Here is a 22,486-nt window from a genome sequence, read left to right as displayed (position 1 = left end):
GGTCTTTTCCCACACCAATAACAAATTTTAGATTTCCTGAGTCCAACACTTCATTTTTGTTTTTATTCAATGGGGCATAGGAGCTCAGCCATATGTTTTCCAAAATTTTGTTTGAAATGCTTATTTTGGCTTAAAATACTAATAAAGAATACGAATCAGATTTTAGATTACACTAATTCTGTCACGTATTTCGAAAATGGTTTTTTTGGCACAAAAAATTTCACTCTTTTGATACAAAAAAAAAACGGCACAAAAAACATAGTCACAATCATTATTTTCTCAAAATAATATTAAATATTGACGTTGGAAATACTAAATTTCCCATTTACACAATTCTAGGTATTTGTAGTCTCAAAAGATTATGTTCAGAAGAAAATATTTAATTTTTAGTTACTGGAAAAAATGACATGATTTTCGGAAAACGAATACAGAATCCGTGTAATACGACATCGGATTCATATTCAGCGACCAAAAATACCTACCAAATGACAATTTTAAGCGAAAATAAGCATTCCAAAAAATTTTGTGGTACATATGCCTCCTATTGGTCTCCTATTGTCCTTTTGACTAGATTAAGTTGGCTAAATGTTCTTTGGGGTCCTATAAACACGTTACAAAATGTTTTTTACCCACTATTATAATTTTTACCCACTCCAGTTCCAGTGTAGGTATATCTTGTTAAAAGAAAATGAAATTGTGTTTCCATAAATCACGCAAATAGAGACCGCTATCAAAGTCGAAAATAAAATTATAGTATAAACGTGAAAATTAACAAAGCGAAAACGATATATTGAAAACTACTCGTAATTTTTGATGCTGTGAGAATAGCAATTTAAAACATACAATTGCCTATCTGGTACATTTGATCAAAACATATAAAATATACTATTATCACCCAATTTTTTTCGAAGCTTTTCCATTAAATAAAATTCATAACATAGAATTAAATAATATTTTTCTTCAATTTTAATGAACAACCAAACTATTTTATTCCACGGGTACAACCTTGTTTTTAAATAAATTTTTGTGTAGTAAAAACATGCATAACTAATGTAATAATAATAATGTAATGTAATAATATGAAGATTTTTGTAAAAGATATTTCATGTAAAGCATGAAATATCTATAATTTTTAAATTTAATAACAAGAAAAAAGTATGTGTATGTAAGGACTACATTAAAAATAATATATATTTGTTCCTTTTTTTTTTCTAAGTTTTCAAAAGGAAGTTATTGTTTTTATCCCGAAAATAATCTGAAATATTTTACGATTACGAAAATGGATTTAGCATATTACTAAGCCTAATTTTTACAAACATGATAGAAGTGTATTTGCAGAAGTATAAGAAATTGGACATATAAATTCAAAACGTTGAAAATTAGTAACTAGCTTGAGTTTTATTCTGCGTTCCTATTTTTGCTAAAAAATTTTCATTAAATCATTTACAAACATATGCCGAATATAGTGCCGAATCCAGAATCGGCATTTATCGTATTTATCATTATTTCTACAAACCCTGTGATTATTTAGTCTGAATTTTTGCCTTTCTTGGGGTTAAAATACCTATGAACATGAGTTCAATTACTAAAATTTAGCACAAGTAAAAAAGTTTCACTTTAAAAAGAAAACGAGAAAATCGGGAAAAATTTTTGGACTAATTTCGTTTTCTATTGAGGTCGTGATGAATTTTAAACATGACTTGAAAGGATCGCTAAAGAGAAATTGTTTTTGAATTTTTCTGAGGTGTATTATTTCAGGTCAAATATTTTCACGAATCCAAAGTACCGAATCCAGAACCGAGTTTTGAACCAATGATGATGGATCCTGACTCCATCGACTAAGAATTATCGTTTGTTTATTATATGATAGCTTAGAATATCATTATTTGGATTATATAAGCTTGTGGTGAAATAATTTGTTATTTTTATTTCTACTGTACCACTTAGCTGTTTATCATACAGCATATAGTGTGCAACGATTCGTTCGATGTTTAAAATTTTATTAATATAGTTATTTCTCTTCAAGCACAATACTCTAACAATATTTGTTTCTGTGGGATTATATGTTAACAATGAAACTGTTAGTTAGTTTTTTTGTCAAGAATTAAAAAGCCTGTAAATAGAAAAAATAGAACTATTCCTATGCTATCTGTGTTATTGATCAGAACTTTAATTAGGTTTGTTTCGAGATAGACACGATCAATTGACTACAAAAGTTTTAAGAAAAATATGAACATAGCGAAACAAAAACCTTAATTATTTTGAAATGAATACACCAGTTTTCTTAATCGAACAGTTATTGGTCTGGTCTCTTAAGATTATATTCACCACGCCTTATTTCTGGTTAGTATAATAAAATAAAATTTATATATTATTTTTGATTACTGTATTTGATATTAAAGTATGTTCTTCATTCTTTTATACAAGTAAAGTAATAATATATAGGATAGACTACCAGAATATGTGAAAAAGTGTTATATATTTTTGTGAACGTGATATGTTTATTAAAAATACGAAGATGGTTCCAGCTATATATATATATATATATATATATATATATATATATATATATATATATATATATATATATATATATATATATATATATATATATATATGTATATATATATATTTTTTTTTTTGATCTATCATCTACTATAATATAATTCTTAGAATTTTTGTACGTCTATTGTTGGATAGTTACAGGATGTAAGTTAATAGACCGATGTTACTATTAGGAAATAAAAATTTCCTAATTTTGGTTCGAGTTAATGGAAATATAATTTTTCTATAATCATATTTTGAGACAAAGTTTTTGTTTGTCAAATATGCTAAGAAAATTCATTGATAACACAGAAAATTTCATTCAACAAAAATTAAAAAATTACTATCCAATTTTAATGGTTCCCGTCCAGAATAAAACTTTCAAAATTGAACTTGTTGATTTGAATTTAAGTAATTTGAATACTTGTACAATAAGAACTTTTACAATTTGAATTGTAAGGAATAAAAATTTTCGAAAGGGCGAACGCACCACTATGCAAGCTTCAAATCGCGTTCAAATGTGATGCACTCTGTGATTCAAAGGTCGGACATGCTTCTAATGACGAGCTAACAATTGCCTAAGAATTTTTTGTGGCTTTTTCGTGCAATGTTTAGTGGCGGCCACCCTACCTTCCTTAAATTTTCATAAACTCTTCTAAAGCTATCATTGCTTAAGGTTGAAATTGTTAAGTTCTTATTGTACAAGCTTCAAATTACAAAAGTTTAAATTTACAAGTTCAAATTACCAAAGTTATTTTGGTATAGAAGTGTTTGACCTTTGACTTGTTTTTAACAAGAATAATTGACACAAAAAAGTCGAAAAATATGAAAAGCCACAAACCTGACTCCCAATATTCTGTAGAAAGAATCTTACCTTTATCAAACATACGAAAGGTAGGTAAGAAAATTCATGGATCTATCATTACAGAAATTGCAATATGCTCATACCTATTCCTTCTATTGTCCCCGAAATCATTCTATTTTGCTCTAACATATTTATTGGGTCGTTTGGTAGTTAACCATTGAAAAAATAACTTAAACAAAAGTTGCAGAGTTTGATGGAGGAACTCATGTTCTGACATCAAATTAATCCTAATTCTCCGGGTTGCTTTAATATTCAATTCTCCGGATTGCTTTAATATTCAATTTAGATTAAAAAGGGTAAGAGATTATAAAAGGTAACTTTTTAAATTATAAAGCTGATCTTCATAGAAAAACTGACATTTTTTATTGGCATCCTGTTTATTAAACTTACTACAAAATAAATCAGATTTCTGGTATGAAAGCGATTTTAATTCTTTGAACTACAAAATTGTTCATAAATTTAACGAGATATTGGTATGGTACATTTTGTAGATAAACCCATTTTTCGTTATGAGAAGCAAAAATGATATATAATAGGAAGTTGTTATATCTAGATAGAAATTGAAAAAAGCATCATCTGTCTGCTCATTGTGAAATAAAAGCAAGGCGTAAAAAACAACAATTATTTATTAAAACAATTATCGATAATTGGATATTATATGTTTTTATGAGTATTTCTGAGAAGCAACTAATTATGAATTCTAATCGAGTATAAAATCCATTTTCTCTGTTTACTCACTCTTTGTATTTTTAAATTTTGGTTCATTACTTGAAATAATTTTTACAGTCTTCTGATTTTGTATAATTACTACCAGATACCCGCCCGCTTTACTTGGCAATTTGCCCTTTTTGAAACAAAGACTATCACGTTATAGTCCTCACTTATCCTCCCTTTTGTTCAATTTTTATGGATTTTAACTTTTTTGAGAATGAAGTTGATACTCGCTGACATTGTAATTTTCTATAGGTCCAATCATTAAACTAACCTGATTTTTATACTTTTTGGAACAAAATTACCCCATCCACATTTAGTGTTTTTCTCGATTTTTTCAAAGGGGTACGTACTCCTTAAAAATATTGGAAAAAATCGAAAATTTTTTGTTATCTCTAATTTCGATAAAATTCAGTATGTAAGGTTTTTTTGACCCAAAAAGTACCAAAATCGGGTGCATTTGTTAACTGGTCGCATAGTTTTTGAGAGATACGGACTAAAATCGATATAAATATTGCGATAACTCAGAAATTCTGCATCCAATGAGTATAAATAATCTTTAAAAATAGAAAAAAAACTTTGTATAACCAAAAATAGGACCACATTTTGGCTTGTAATGATATACCTTTCTTTAACCTATACCCAACCACTTTTGTTTAATGTATTTTCGAAATGATCTTGACCCATTTGACTATAAGGAAAATAGAATACTAGTCAAGTTTGCAGAATTACATAATAAATTTATCTATAAAAATATTATTGTTCCCATATTACATTTGTCCGTATTTGTTTGTATTAATGTCTCCGGACAATTTTTTTTATAGAACTTTGATGTCCACGCACAGCCGTATATAGTATCCATTCTCTTCGACAACAAAATATATACTGCGCACATGTGTTAGTTATTCTCTGTAATACAAGCCTAAAGTTATCGAGTGGTCACCGTATTACAACCTAGATATTATAAATTATTAACGAACAACAGTAAATATCAGGTAGAATTTCGTAATTTACCTCGAAAGATTTAATATAAAAAAAGGAAACCGGACGTTTTTGATGGTTTTATATATGTTTTCACTTATGAGCTACATTTTACTATAGGTTATATTATAAAGTATATTTTATGTGACTTTTTAAATGATTTTGAAGGTATAAATCAAATTCAAGCTCATCGAATGACTTGCTTGAAATTTATGGCACTGTTTATTTGCTTGTTTCTTCGTATAATGATGAACAAGTAGACGAAAATAAAAACATTCAGGTGCTTAAATTTTATTTCGATCGAACCCATTTAGGCCCACCAAAAATTTTTCGAGAGTTGCTCAACTCAAGGTAATTTTTGCGTATTGTGTTGTCAATGACTTCTTTATATTCCTTGATTCCTTGATTCCTTTGATTGACTTATTTATATTCCCAAACAAATAAAACAATCGGTGAAATACAAAAATCAAAAAATTGTGTCGCATTTTTTATGTTCCAAGGCTCCGATCTTGAATCAACACAATAAACAAAAATTTAAAAGAGAGGCATACATAATACGACCAAAACAAATTTTTGCTAGTTGCTGACGGTTTAAGCTTAATACCTAAGAAACCACTATACAATAACTATACCAACATATTTGGGAATCTATTATCCCTTTTTCTACTGTTTATGCTAGAAAAAAATAAAAAATAAAATAAAATAATTACAAAAATTTGGTAATATTTTCATATTTAACATTTCCTTTTTACAATAACATCCGTATATTTCGGGAAGTTTAAAATGAAATTTATTTACCAAATTAAAATGTTTTATAACAAACTTTTTACTATCATCAATAATACCAATCCAAACTCTAGTACATAAAGTCTATATATATTATAAGTGTTGTATAATGGGATATATTTGTTCAAAAATTTTACAATAAATTAATAAGAAGAGAAAATGGGTGTGTTTTTTTTTATATAACATTTTTACTAAAAATTTATTACAATAAACTTTGTAAAAGAAAATTTAAAAAAAAAAATTTTATACATTGAACACAATATATGTGTTATGGAGTGATTCGTTAGCCCTGTTCACAAATTTGATTGATGTGATTCTTTGATAAAATATAATTTAAACTTGGGCCTTATTTTGAGACTTAGAAGTTATAAAAAACTTTTCGTGAAAAAAGCGAAAACGAAGAGTTTTAAGAAAAGTAATCACAAAATCTAAAACATGACACGATCAACTTTCAAAATATAAATAGCGAAAAAGGTAAAAGTTGCTTCATTCTGCATTATACGACCATAAAGTTACCAATTTTGAAATACTAATATAACGTTTGATAAACTAAGCACTCTTGTATGGTGAAAAAATTATGTTCTTTTTTCTCGGACCGTTAAACTTAAACAATCACTTTCTACATTTGGGCAATAATAATAACAAAGTATTTATGTATTATATAATATAATATTTCTATGTGCTTTTAAAAAATAAATCCAGAAATTTTTTTAAAGAAAAGTTAAGACATAAACTTATTCATAAACATAATTTCAACATATTATAGGCGTAAAATAAAACATGAAAACATCTCGATACCTTTATATATACGTGAAATGAACGGCTCAAATTTTCCATTCTGTACTACAATGTTCAATATAATTCTATCCCTTTTTATGATCTACTCCTTAATCTAAACGCCGAGTTTATTTGGTAAGTCTTGTCATTGTAAATTGCTTTATGTACCATAGCCTCATTCAGAGTTCGTTTCCCATTTACAAAATCTTTGATACTTGTGTTTGTTTGACGGATTTGTTATTACAATAGCTACCTTAATCAAGCTCATAAAGCATTCAAATTCTTTGCACATTATACTCCAAGGTAGAAAAATTTTTGGATTGTATAAATAATTTATGGATCGTATCAATAAGCCACTGGTAACGTAAAAAGCGAAATTTTAATTGATTTCCAAAGTTTATCTTAAACACAATACGGAATCCTAATTGAAAATTTTAAAAAATCTTTTAAAAGCTTTACATTATTATTATATAGTTTTACTAGCCGTTGCAAGGTGCAATATGGTATTTACACTTCTAAAAATTTATTTATATATTATTTACACTTGTTCGATATACCCAGTGAAAGACTGATAAATCTTGAAAGAATGATAAATGAAGAAAGGCAGTGAAGTCAAAGAAGTCAGATTTTGGTCATTGATCTGGGTTATGCACTCAGCTTTTCGTTTTGAACGTGTTTAAAGCACTTGAGGTGAGTCAAGTGGCGGAGCCCAATATTGGGAAAAATATTTTGTCATGCGACAACTTGAAAATTAAAATAGAACTGTGATTACAGGCTTAAACAGCAAATGATGATTTTATAGACAGATGTTAAGAAAAATTAGTAGTTTGTAACAAAAACTGTTCACATATGATCTTAGTTGTTATTCATAGCCCATTCCTTTTTTGGTCTAGTTAGTTCAAAAGACTTCAGCTGGTTTTTAAAGATTTAAACCTAATTTTGCGTGCATTTGCCTTAGATCAAGCAACTGGTTCCCAACTTACATCAGTGCAAACAGACGCTCCAACGATTAAATCTATAAAGATATTAAATATTAAAAAAAAAAAGCTATTAAAAGACATAATATATATATATATATATATATATATATATATATATATATATATATATATATATATATATATATATATATAAGTTTTAGTAGTAAATAAGTACATAAGATGGCGTTAAATGAAGTGTAAATTATTTTCATGAACGTAAAATAAGGACTACTGACTGTGTAGCTGTAGATTCTGTAGAATAGTTTGTGAGTGTGTGTATATGTTCTTTCATACTTTTTAAGTAGTTATATTTTCGACGAAAGTATAAACTTATGTACTGTATCTAAGGTCAACGGAGAGGAATGAGGGGTGTGTTATAAATCCATTTTTGAATAGTTTTTTACAGCCCCATCCAACTAAGAAGATGAAAACTTATGTGGTAGTTGAAGCGCCTCCATTCAAAACCTGTATAACCCCCGAACCAAAAGAGTTGTGCAATAAGTTTGACCGATATGTGTGCGAGTTTGTCTGCCTGATTGTGGCATCATAGCACCTAAACGGTTGAACCAATTTTGACTCTTTGTTTTGTTTGAAAGGTAATTTTTTGAGAGTATTCTTAGCTATTGTTTTAAGTGCTAATTTAGAGTTTCATATCTGAAACAATAAAAAAAGCTTTAGCTATCTTTCAAGGACAAGTTAACGGTTTCGTATCCGAAACATTTGTCAGGGATGTTATAAATTTAATTTGGTCGTAAGTTCAGATGTTCAAAAATATGAACAAACAACAAAAATCCTATTTCCATAAAAGCGTCTAAAAATCGAAAAAGCATTATATGAGGAAAAATATAACCGTTTTGCTGGATTTCTGCTGCTCAAAAGTTCTTTTTGTTCTGTTTTTAATACATTTATAACAATACATAACATAGACAACACAGAATATGGATAAAGATTGTGTGGATATTAATAAAATGGAATGATGTAAGATCATAGAATCGGTAGGAGTGTGATGATTCAAATATAGTGCAAACCGTTTATAGTAACTACATGTTATTCGGTACTTATTTCCTTGAAGAGAAAATGAAATAATGGACTTTACTTGTATTTTGACTTTCAAAATGCACTTTATCAAGAAATGATAAAACATAAACGTTAATGCTTTGGAAGTAAAAATCATAACAGTTTTATAATGGAGGCAATGGAAAATAATATATGATGTCTCATCAGAGTTGATGAACCAATTACGAAAAAAGTGGATGAACTTGAAAGGTACCATCAAACAAATCTTATTTAAAAGCAGAAAGAAGTTGTTTGGCAATGAAATTAATGCGCTTCATTATCTTCTAGAAAACTACAAGCCTAAGCCAAGTAGGAAATATTTCGAGAGTCTTCAAGGCCAAAGATTTGAATATTTGAGAATGGAATAGGATTTTCTAGAATTGGTAAATTGATTAAAGCGAATACTTAGAAATAGTAGTCTGGTTTAACAAAATAATCAAATAAAGATTTTTGGAAGACTCAAAATCGCACTATGCTATTTTTACTGCATAAAGACTTCCCATGAAAGACTGAGATAGATCAATTCTCTAAAGTTAAGCTACAAGTTAACTTTTTTATAGTATTGTTTGAAATTTTTTTTATATAAAAAAAAAAGCGGATACATCTTTTTTATACTGTTGGTTATGTGAAGAAAAATCTTAATCAATATTTTAATATTACATACTTTAGTAATCATAGTCTGCGAGGCAGCACTCTTTTTGTTAAATGATTGATACATACTTTATACTTTGTGAGTGGCTTCTATTTGGCGAGTCTATCAAACTTTTTTTTCTACGACTTGTTTCGAAAGTACTGTGTTTTCAGATGAGCATGATAACATCATATTTAAGCTATCGGTCTGAAAAAACGCAGCGGGGAATATGTTGGTCACTATGCCCATTTGATAACATTAATAATTTTAAAACAATAAAATATTTTAAAATCATACCTAGCCCATTTTTTTGTGCATTATATAGTTTGATAGACTTGCAAAATGGAAGCAACTCACGAAGTTTCAAGTATGTTCTAATCATTTAAAAAAAGGATGCAGTCTCGTGGACTATGAATTTCATAGTGCTTTGGCATGCGGTTTTAAGAATATTCATTCAAACGCACATGTATTGTTGTTTTATTATTTGAAAATTGCATACCTGATGGTTGTAATCTTGCGTTTGTTTTTTGAAATTAATATCATAAAGAAAAAGAAAAACATAATCAAAAACAGAGGAAATAGTTATTACGTGCAGTTTACTATAGAGACTGTTTCGATATTAACCTTTGAGCAACTCAGACTAAATTTTAATTGTTTTAACTTATCTATCACTTCCTGAGTCTTTGAAGATTTTAGAAAGCGAAGTCTGATAAAATTTTGATTGACTTGTCTTGATTTGCAAGGAAACATCCTCGAGGTGCGATTCACACGACTTGCTATTGATAAGAATCTAAAAAGAAATCTTTGTTAAAGTTTTACACAAATTTGAAGAAAAAAACAGCTATGAAAATTAGCTGCAGGTAGATTTAAATGATCAGGATTGAAAAATTTTAGTGCAGTTAGCAATTACAGAACTAATTGCTAATTTTCATAACTGTTTTTTTTCTTCAAATTTTTGTAAAACTTTAACAATTGAATAATGCAGCAATTACTTAGCAATGCTAAGTTCAAAATGACGTACTATTCATTTTTTCCATGATATGGGTATCAAATGAAAGGGTATGCTGAGAAAAATGCAATTAACAAATAGAAATGGGGTGACAATGTAATTTTATGAAAGCATCATCTGAATTTCCCTCGCTTCCACCATTTTTGATATACATGTATAGCTTTTTTAGTTTTAAATAAAAAATACTTTTTAAAAGACAAGCTACTAAAAAGTATTAAAAGTAGAAAATAATTATTTATATGAGCCATTCATATAGGGCTATTTGTGAAAGACTTAGCCGGTCTTTGATATTTTAAAATGAGTACCTCCAGCTTTTACAAATAATCAAATATGAGTGCTCATAGAAATAATTATTTTATACTTTTTGATACAATTAAAAGCTTTCCCTTTAAAAAGTTCCTTAATTTTTTTTTTAATGTGATAATAATGAATATATCTGATCTGATAATGAGACACCACAATTGTGTGGTTTCTCATATTGAAGTATTTTTTGTTGCTATTTGTTAAAAGCTATTGTTAATGGATACAATTTAATAGAAAAAAACTACTCTCTAAAGCCATGAATTTTTTTTTCTTTTATATAGTCATTAAAAATTACAACGGTTTTATTATCGTATGCATTTTTATTCGATCATTACACTTTTAATGGTGTCATACAAATAGATAGCATATGTGATAAAACTTAGTTTGAAATTAAATTGATTTTGTTTTATATTTTAAAGAACCATAATAGTTATTGAAACCACTAATAGACTACAAATATTTGGGGTACAAAATTTTCTGCTTATAGTAAAGAACGGTTTTTCTTTCGACGTTCACATGTTTGGCTTGGCAAAATTGGATTGTCTGATAAGTTTGATAACCGATTTAACAGCAGACAGTTGCTTTGTGTTTAGTTTGGTTTATCATTTAATAGTGAATAGATTCACGTCGGAGCAATGCTTGAAAATTGATAAAATTTTGTATTTTTATGAATATTTAGGACATTCTTTTCTTCCATTAGAGTCAAGTCAAGATGATTTAACCCTTGGATCACAATCACACTAGCCGCGAGGACAATATAATCGAAATCATTTTCAAACATAAAGGGAATAAAATTATCTTTCGAAAAATGTCAATTTCTATAAAAAAAACCGTTAGTTTAAATAGTAAATATAAGATATGATTGGATATCCGGAAAACGTGTCATCATTTCATAGTTTATGCAAAAAATTGTAAAGAACTGTATAAATTATAAAAAACTAATCTATAAAATTTTTTTATTTAAAATTTTATCGTCGCCACGAGTCTGCCTGCAATAATCCATCTCGATTGGATCACGGGAAAATAGTTTAAAAAAAATAGATCCTAACCTTTTTCGGCAGACTAGCAGGCAAGCGGACGAGCAGACACTACAAGAAAGACAGTAAAAATTTAGCTAACAGAGTTCATTATTAATAACTAACAGAGTTAATTATTTAAATACGCATATTAATGTAAATAAACTATTGAAGTAATTGAGAATTTTAAGATCAATGGTATCAAAACTTCGTTTCTGTCAATATTTCCAGTACCAGCAAACGTTAGATTGGATTTAATAAACCCCTTTACAAATTATAATAATGCAATTAAAATAATACAAGTTTAAAAATTTTGTATGTTGTTTTAGGCTATTTTCTACTTAGCAGAGAAAATCTCACTTTCTTCAATGAAATGGGAAGAAAAAATCATTGTAAATTCAATATATTTTAACGCGTGAGTTGAAAATTAAAATTAATGATTCGAAATTTTTCAATTCATGAATGAATTCATGAAAAATATGAATTCATTGTTGGTTTCATATTTTCCAAGAAAATGTGGTATAAAACTTTTTCATTTGCATGTATTTTTATTCCTACCTAATTTTTTAATATTAAATACAAGGCTATCAGTTGTTTTTATAAATATAAAAATATAAAACCGCATTATACTATGATTAATTTTCTTATTTTTTTGTTTAAGCTTTTAGCTTTTTTATTTTTAATATTTATTTGCCTTATATATGTTGAATTTGGGTTAATGACCAACATTTAAATAACAATGAAAGAGATTTTCCGTATTTAATATTTGTAATTTCATTTTAATTGTATTTTTATTTAAATTGTAAGACAAAAAATATGTTTATCATTGTTTATTATTATTGCTATATAACCGCGATATTAAGTTGTTATTAAGCGTATGGGTAAATTTATTTCATAGAAAATTATACAAACAATTTCCTACAAATAACTAATTATAGAAATATCCATAGATTTCGGACAAACTATAAGTATGATTTTTGATTCCGTTACTTATTCCAGTACATACATTCGAACAGAGATCCAACCAACAGCCTTTGGATCACCTTTCTGATGTTTTATTATTGGTTTACCCGGTTTGACATGAATTTTTGTGTTAAACAATTTTTGAAATTTAATGGTTCGATAACCATTAAATGGGATCGAACGCATTGATTTACCATCCTACACGTTTGGTCAGTAGATCATAAAACTTAAAACCAATTAAGAATTTTGACTAAGTTATAAAAATTCTGTAATTTTGTCAGTGGTCCTGCTCTATAATAAAAAATGTTTTAAGATCTGGTATGGTTTACTAAAAATATTTTTAAACAAGTGATAACAAACAATTGATAGAGTTAATTGTTTAAATACAATATATAGACAGTGTTGATTATGCAATCGTTTGTTTAAGTAAATAAGTATATATAACAGATATTCCCATATAATACATACTACATAATGTTATAACCATATTTTCGACCTCACGAGTAAAAATAGTTGACTGCGAAAAAAATTTTCAAACAAAAGTTGTTTATTTTTTTATAAGGAACATTTTTTAATATAATTTCTGTTCTATCTCTAACGGATTACAAGATGGGTCTTTCAGAAGACCCAATTGACCAACGTTGCTCATTTATGAACTCAATCTCACTTTGTACGTCCTGAGTACGCTATAAAAATATCATCTTGACATCTCTTCGTTTTTGAGTTATCGTGTTAACGGACGGACAGACAGACGGACTGACAACCAGAAATGGACTATTTAAGTAGTTTTATGAACATGTATGCCAAAATTTTTTTCGTAGCATCAATATTTTTAGGCGTTACAAACTTGGAACTAAACTAAGGATGCCTTGATATATTTCATATACATGGTAAAAAAAATATCAGTAAATACCTTGCCAGACCATTTTTTCAACGATAACTATGAATTTTATCTGCGAATCCCATTGTTTGGGATATCGTTGAGAAAGAAAACAGTGCATCTAAGCAGTTCTGGTTTGTTGAAAATTGATAGAAAATTGAATGAACCATATTTGAATGCATTTCAATTCATATAGAAATACATTTGTAAGGCAAAACATAATTAACTAAAATGTAAATACAAAAACAAAAATTGTTGAAATGCGTTCAACTTTATTTCCCTTATTTCCTGTTTTTTGTCATATCTCAAAGGACATTCAAAAGTTAAATAATATAATGTATTTCTCATGTTTTATATTATTTTCTTCATTTAAAATCTGGGTACAAAATGTCACTATACAGAAATATGATTGACATGATCGTATTATATATGGTTTTAATTCAGGAACATTTTTGAATGATAACAATAATAATAGTATCTAAGTTAATTTAATTTAAAAGAAAATTTCCTAACTTTTGTAAAATTTATATGGAAAATGGAAAATACTATACAAATATATATGACATTTATTAAGAAAGAATATTTTTTAATTGAAAGTCCAAAAGAAAAATGTCTTATGTCAAAAACAATTTGGAATATTCATAAACAAAATAAATTACTTTGAAAAATTTTTGTTTACTCAGATGTTTGTTTTTTGTTGATATTTTTAAATGGTCGATGTTTCCAAAATATGCAATCAAACGGTTTTTTAAACTCTATGGGTTGTCAGTTAATTTTCTTTTCTTGTGTCGATAGAATTATTAAGAGGCGTATATTTTTGATCGTGTAAAATTCATGAAAATATTAAGTTTTGCATATTGACGGTAAACAATGTATGTTTGAAGAATAGATTGGCACTTTTACTTCTGTACAACTTCTGTACAAAATTCAAGTTTCACAAATACTTGTTGCTATAACTAAGGAAGATTCTTAATTAACTATGATAGTGTGTAGTTATTCCAGTTTGTCAGGCGCGTGCTAAATATGCTCCTAACTCGATGTGGAGCATTTTCTCCCAAGGGACATAAAGATATATATATATATATATATATATATATATATATATATATATATATATATATATATATATATATATATATATATATCGGAGCGTCCATTTTCAAGATAGACGGGGCAGTATAAATAAAATCAGTAAAAATTGAGAAAAATTTCTGCCCCTAACAAAATAACTCTCCTAATAACCGCTCAAACATTACATACTGCTTGCAGAAATTTTTTTCATCTCCCTCCTCCCAAACGCGCAAAAAGAGGTAACATAGTAGTCGAGAAAGGAAGGGGGTATGCCTGCTAGCATTACGTAAAATTTGTGCGGCCGTTAGGTAATTTATTAAACAAGGAGCAGAAACTCTTACAATTTTTACGTGTTTTATTTTCAACTCACCCTCTATCTCAAAAATGGCCGCTCTGCCATATATATGTCCAAGGAAAGAAAATCTTCTACATCGACTCGGGAGTTTATTTACCACGCGGCAGAAAGCTTTCTTGGATTTTTGGCAGGTCAAATCCAAGAATAAATAAGATTGATTTCTTGGATACGTAGAAACGAGACGAGACAAGATGCTAACAAATTGCAAGAACGGAACGAGTCTAAACTCGAAACTAAAAATTGCGAAACGATAGGAGTGACATTTTGTAAGTATGCAATTAAACTAAAATATTATAATTTTTCATTTTAAAGCGACTTGATTCACGTAATTCAATTAAAAATGATAAGACGGTATTGGTATAGAACCAAATATTTTCCCATATCAATTTAATACCAATCATCGGAAGTAAGAAATATCATATTATTACAAATTATCGGAAGTAAATGATACTTTACTGTACTTTTTCTTTTTGTGTTAAACTCTTATTTTATACATGAAAGAAGGGGAATAATCATATATAAAAATAAATATGAGAAAATTTTATGTAATAAATTCTGTACAGGTTGTAGAAACATGTCATTCATCTTATATTCGAAAAGAATAAGATTATATCGAAGTTTATTCTATACTAAAATTCCTTTACCGGAAATAAATTTTTATACGAGCAAGAAAATAATATCTATTATTGTAAAAGTTTAAAGTGTAATGAAAAATAATTTTAAAAATTTTCTGCATCATTTTTATTTTTTCCTCTATAGACGGCTAGCATATGTTTTATTCCGATTTTCTATCTTGAACGTGGTCGTAATTTTAATGAACATTTTCATGTAATTTGATCCTACCTGATACTTAAGTACAATTGTTTTAATTCATTTTCCTGAAAAATAATATTAGTTTTTTGGAACTTGCTACAAGTTCGAGTCAAAATACCATCATTTTGTTAATCTTAGTTTTACGATGAGCTCAATCGCTCCGAACATAATTCTCATCATCAACGGTCGAATTTCATGCTTTAATTTCTGTTTATGTGTATTATGTAAAAAATTTTAAGAGAAATCCCTTGTTTCTCTTTCTTTTCTAAACATCTTGATCATTTCAATGCAATCGAAAGATGGGCCAAAGCATTTTTCTTGAACGTGTGACTAAGGTCGTTTGTTTTTTAAGGAAAAGTAAGGATCATAAGTTGAGATACACATAAATCTCGTAATACTTGAAGAAGTATTCGTTCTTACTGACTAATCCCTCTAAGTGGCTCTTAACTTTAAAGTATTTGTGTTGGTTTTACCTGGGTTAGTTTCAGATAATTTTCTGCAGTTTCAAACAAATTTCAAACAAAATTTCAAACAAATACTCGTTAATAAATAAACTAGTAAAATTTACAAAATTAAAAAAAAAAAATCGACAAATGTTTTTTCGATGTAGCTCTCTCCAAATTGAACTGATTTTCTGAAAACATAGCTTAAAACACTATCCATTTAATAATATTTCAAGGAAAAAAAAATCAAAATCAGTTCATTCGTTTAGGTGCTACGATGCCACAGACACTCCCATATAAAAAGTCAACTTAAGCCCTCTTTTTGGTTCAGGGGTTGATTATTAAAGAAAATTTTTAATATGGTTTTTCTGACTATCTACGGTCACATTACTTACACATATATAGGTTATCGGACTATTTACTACCAAATTTTTATTTAAAATTTCTCACCGGAAATAAAACTATATTTACTTTAAAAACATTCTCGTATATAAATGAGTTCTTAAAACTCCCTCCCTTTTTTATATTTCATTTCACAGTCGTACCAAGTCTGTCTATAATTTCTAACTATGTAGTCTTAAAACATGCAAATATTGGGTAGGTATATTTATGTTTACACAACATACACACATATTCACATATATAAACATTGACTCAATATATTTGAATACACAAGTATAGGTATACACATTAAACCAGAATATCAAGAACATTGCAATATCAACACAAAATAGCAAAAGAAATATAAAATTGAAAAAACGAGCGCTTGGGGTAAGACTAGATACGATTTATCATTTGCGGAAAAAAGCAGGGGTTTTCAAAAACAGACCATGATAGATAGTAATAAATTCCGTAGCTTTTTTATCACATTTAAAATAAATAAAAATTTAGAACCTGGTTTCGGTAAAAAAAAGGCAGCTTGAGTCTTAGAAAGAGTTAGTAAAAATTTCTCCGCTTGGAAGAATAATTCTTTCTCATAAAATATGAGAAAAAACGCAAAATATATTTTTTTTCTAGAATGTGTTAAAGAGTTTTCTAGAAACTAAGAAAATATTAAGAAGTAGAGGAAGGTGTAAAATTAAAAATGCAATATTCGATTTTAATGTATTATTTTTTCTTTTTCTGAGGGAATTCTTTACGAATTTTTTTAATTTTATAAAATATACTGTATTTTCAACAGACAGTGCACATATATATTTATAATTTGTGTGTTATTTATCGTTCATTGTATAGGCATTGTACCTATAGGCTATTTTTATACCATGCATATGAAATATACCAAGGTATACTAAGTTTAGCCTCAAGTTTGAAACTTTGTAATAAAATCACCTAATTAGTCCATTTTCGGTTGTCGGAACAATTAAATACAAGTTTCCTCTCTACTGTATTTTCTAGTTCTATGATTGCACACAATATTCACATTTATACATAAGTACGCACACACACATACACACACACACACACACACAAGATGTAGAATATTATCTTAACAAACACAATGTTAGTTTAATCCAAATTATGAAGTGTGCGTTAAGTAAATAAGATAAACAAACTAAAAGTCTAATATTGTTCTACGTATTATACTACTATATACAAAGTATAAACAATGAATGGGTGTGTGTTGTCTTATGTCTCTTATAACTCCCATAAAATAGTATAATATAGGCGAAAGTTACAGACAGTAATACCACCTATTCGCACCGTGCATGAGTTTTATAGGAGGCGTTTTAATGGTAACGATACACTACTTAAATTATAGAATTGTATGGATGCATATATAATTGTATGGATTGCATTTATGACTTACATTGAAAATTTCATGTTATTGTCTCACAAATTTAAATAAATAATTATGATAATTTACATTTGAAAAATAATATTTCTGCAATTTGATTTCTTATTCTCACAATTTTTAATGCATTAAGTTTAATTAATTAGTGTTTTTCAATAATTTTAATTTGACATTTTCTATAAGATTAACATGCAAAGAACTGCAAATTAGTCATAACAGCCTCCTTTATCGCCAAAATTTTTCACTGGAAGCGCAGGCATTGATTTTATTGTCCCTACTATGACTATGCACACAACGAATACCAAGTTTTTGGTTATTACCAGTAGATTAGAAATTATCATCAGATGAGCAGAAAAAAACAGCATTTTTTCGGAAAAATCTACGGTTTTCCACGTTTTTTCCAATTTTTTGCAGTTTATTCGAAATTATGCCATATGTATTTAAAGAAAAAAAGATCAGCCGAAAGTTTATGGTCGAAAAATTTCTGATCGAGTTGGATATATAAAATTTTCTTATCTTGCAAGTCTTCTGAAAAATATACATGAATGTATAATTTTCCACCAAAAAAAAAAAACATGGAAAAATGTAGTTTTTTCAGAAAATATAAAAGATAAAAAAAACTTAAGATACTTAATAGAAATCGATTGGAAACTTTGTTTTTTTGCGTCCGATAACTTTGAACTGAACTATTTTCTCTAAAATGCATAGTTTTTGAGAATATTGCAAAAAAAATGGGGTAAAGCAGAGAAATCGTTGATTTTTCCGTAATCACACAATTTTTTTGTCTGCGCATATGAAAAAAAATTTTTTTTCTAAAGGTAAAAAGTTAAAACTTTAAAAGGTAACATTGCTGCCTCGAAGATTTCAGAAAATCATATTAATTTTATGGGAGTATATACTGTGTATACCTTAAGTAAGTACTATATACAGGAGAAAACATATAAATAATTTAATATATACAAAGACAATAATAATATATGTAGCAAGCTATGGAGATATGGGTTAGACCAATAACTTTCTGACAAATTAAATTATTGTATTCATTTCAAAATGAAATTGTTTGAACTTTTTTACTCAAGCCATTTATTTTTAACCCCCGGCTAAAAAGAGGAGTGTTGTCAATTTAACGTGTCTGTGTAGCTGTGTGTCTGTCTGTGGCATTGAAGTTCCTAAGTAGACGAATCGATTTTAATTCTTTTGCTTAAAGGGTTATTTGATAGAGCTACCTTTTAAGTGCAATTTCAGGGTTCCGTATCCGCTAGTAACTATAGAAGAAGTGACAACCATTAACCGTTGACCATATTTTTTCTTGATACACAGCTAAGAATCGCTTCATCTGCTTAGGAACTATGATGCTGCAAACGAATTGATCAAATCTGATTTTGTGACATCGTAGTTCTTAGCCAGATGAATCTAATTTTGATTTTTTGTTTGTTTGAAAGTCAATTTAATCGAAAATGTTCTTGGCTATATTATGAAGAATAGAAGTATTTTTTTAGAAGCTTCCAGGAGGCGAGAGAATACAAACGCATTAAAGGAACAACCTTAAATGTATACCACAAATATTGCTGTGTTATTTTTTCGGGATGAAAACAATAGCTTCTTACCAGGATATTCACGAGTACAAGGATACTGTCATTACTTACGATAGTGTTTGTAGGTGGTATATCTAAAATTACAACATGAGTGAATGATAATATAAATGAATACGCACTAAGTTGTTGAGTTTGTATCATTTATTATAACAATCATAAGAGATACCTTTTTTGTACAAGATGCTAAGTGATAATAGTAAAAAAATGAAGAGAGAAAAAACAATTGAAAGAAAACTTTGACTTGTAAATGGTTAGTCTCAATCTGATATGTGCATAGCCACAGAATTTTTCTGAAAAAGTTAATTCCCATTTACTCGAAAATATAGGCAATATTATTATATAATTGACTAGCTGTACCCTTTCACGCTTCGCTGTGGCACATTATGATGGCATGAAAATAGGTGACAAGTTTAACAGCTTGTAAATTTTATAAAATCTCCCGATAAAAGAGTTCAGATTGTTTATCCCCACTTCCATTCCACTCCCATATCCCCTTGCGTCGGGGGTTATAGTTATGTAGGTAATGTATACGACATGCTCTTTTATTTCGATACCTTACTTGGGTATATTTGAAAATAATTTATTGTCCATCCCCACCCCCCCCCCCCCAATACCCCACTTGCGCCGAGGGTAAAAATAAATAAAAACCATTCTTTTAGCGGGTTGCATATCGTGTAAAAATTTGAGCTAAATCAATGCAGAATTTTTGATTTTTTGAAGCGTACACAAACCAGCATAACATTTTTATTTATATAGATAGACGTATTGTCGAAAATCTTTTTCCGTTTCCAAGAATTCATGAACCCATGTATGCTTATATATAACAATACTTAAAATAGTACAATAACAGTGTCCTTGGCAGGTTTAATGATTTTGAAAAGGCAATATTGTATGAAGAAATAGTTTTTAGGAATAATGAAATAATTTTTCAAAGAATCGACTCCTATATATAGACACAAATTCTCATGAATCATTCTGTATTTTATTTATTCTAGTATTATTTAAATAATTTTGGTTCATAAGTTTATTTTAAAAGAAGGAATCTTGTGAATCGTTGAGTATGGATATGTATATGAATAAAATTTAATTTTATTCAATGTTACCTACACACATTAATACTTTTTCACCTTAAATTCCTTAGTTACTACTGCATATCATTTTATCAGTTTTGTGTTGGTATTTTCATGAATTACTATTCACGAAAAAATAAAACTTTTCTTTTGTTATTTCATTATTTAAAATGAGGAATTTACTTTAAAAGTTTATGAATACTGTACAAAAAATTTTTATTTACTTTTTAAATAATTTACAGGATTTTTTTGATTGTGTAAATCTTTCTTGATTCATAGTTATTATCAAGAACAAGTGAAATTTGCAAAATTCAAAAGAACCCCCGACAAATTTTTGGATACGGAACCCTGAATTCGCACTTGAAACAAATATATAAGAACACTCTCCATTAGAATACCTTTTTCCTTGAAGCATTTTGAAGATCGTCGTCAATTATTTAGTTTTTTTTTGGATACGGAACCCAAAACTCGCACTTGAAATAGCTAAAAATAAATTAATTCCGTTAAATTACCTTTCATATGAAACCTAAACAATTAAAATCGGTTCAGCCGTTTAGGCGCTATGATGTCATAGACAGACACACACAGACAAACACCCTTTTTTTTAGTTTGGGGGTTAAGAAACAAAAGTTTTTCTGTGAAAACATGGAGCAGAGTTTTAAAAAGTCAGCTGTTTGAAGTCGAATTTAAAACCATTATGTAAAAAAAAAATAATAGAAGAGTGAAATTACGCCTTGTTACCCCAAAAACCCCTTTATACGTCATAAAAATTTTGAATTTGCAAAAAATATGAAAGCGGGAGGGGAAGGGGAGGATGTTGTAAAAAGTGCTATATTAATAAAAGCATCTAAAATTTTGGGTTACTTTAGCATTTTAAACTATTTTGACCTCTTTTTAAAATCTTTTAAGACACATTTATTTCATACACCCCTTCCCCCTTACAGCGCGGGGGTTAAAACTTAAAAATTTTGCTTTAAACCATATAGACCTCTTTTAAAAATAGTTTTCTCATGCCAAAGCAAAAAACACCCCCCAAAGCCAGTCCATACACCCCCCAAACAATTATTTCCAGAAAGTGCTAAATTTTCCGTTTTTCGCAAAAATATGGATCAAGGAGTCATTTTACGGGTAAGCCACTTATTATAAAATCGAAAGATAATAAAAAATGCTACAATTTAAAAAAAAATTTAACCTCGTAGGACAAAATGGCATAAAATGGCAGCCATTTTAAACAATTTCCTAAATTGGAAATTTTGGCCGAACTATTTAACGGATTTCGCTAAAATTTTAACCGAAAGTTGTAAGTAATAAAACCTACTATTGATATTAGTTTCATTAAAATCAATCGAATATTTTTCAAGTTATAGTCAAATGAACTGTTTTACCATATGTATGTATACATATATATATAACTGGGAGGGGAAGGGACGAAACCCCACCAAAAAATTATGAGGAGTAGTTCTTAACATGGACTACAAACCTACCAAATTTGGATATGCACCGATGCCTCCTTTTGCGAATATAAAATAAAAATGATAAAATTTCTGAAAAAAATTTCATTTTTGACGCCATTTTGTTTTTTAAACATGTTGCACCACTCCGGGAAAGTAAAAAATTTCAAAAAATACTTATTTTGATGTGAAAAGAAAAACCCCAAAGTTTCGTTGCTCGAACTTTTAATCCATATAACAGCCTTTTTTTGCTTAGATTTACTCCAGTATAAAAAAATATTTATTTATTTATTTATTATAATTATGGTGGAAGCGCAAATAAACTGTACATTCATATAAGTAATTGATATAGTAGCTAATTTATTTGCGCTTCCACCACTTCCACTTATAAAAA

General features: G+C 28.2%; 1 protein-coding gene across 1 annotated transcript in view; it reads right to left on the bottom strand.

Annotated features, from left to right (window-relative positions):
* Positions 1-22,486, bottom strand: part of LOC123297941 (dipeptidase 1) — a 317,369-nt gene that overhangs the window by 17,244 nt on the left and 277,639 nt on the right. The gene's annotated exons all lie outside the window — the stretch shown is intronic.

The sequence above is a fragment of the Chrysoperla carnea genome, chromosome 4 (genome assembly GCF_905475395.1).
Source record: "Chrysoperla carnea chromosome 4, inChrCarn1.1, whole genome shotgun sequence".
Lineage (NCBI taxonomy): Eukaryota > Metazoa > Arthropoda > Insecta > Neuroptera > Chrysopidae > Chrysoperla > Chrysoperla carnea.
This window is presented reverse-complemented; position numbering and strand designations above follow the sequence as displayed.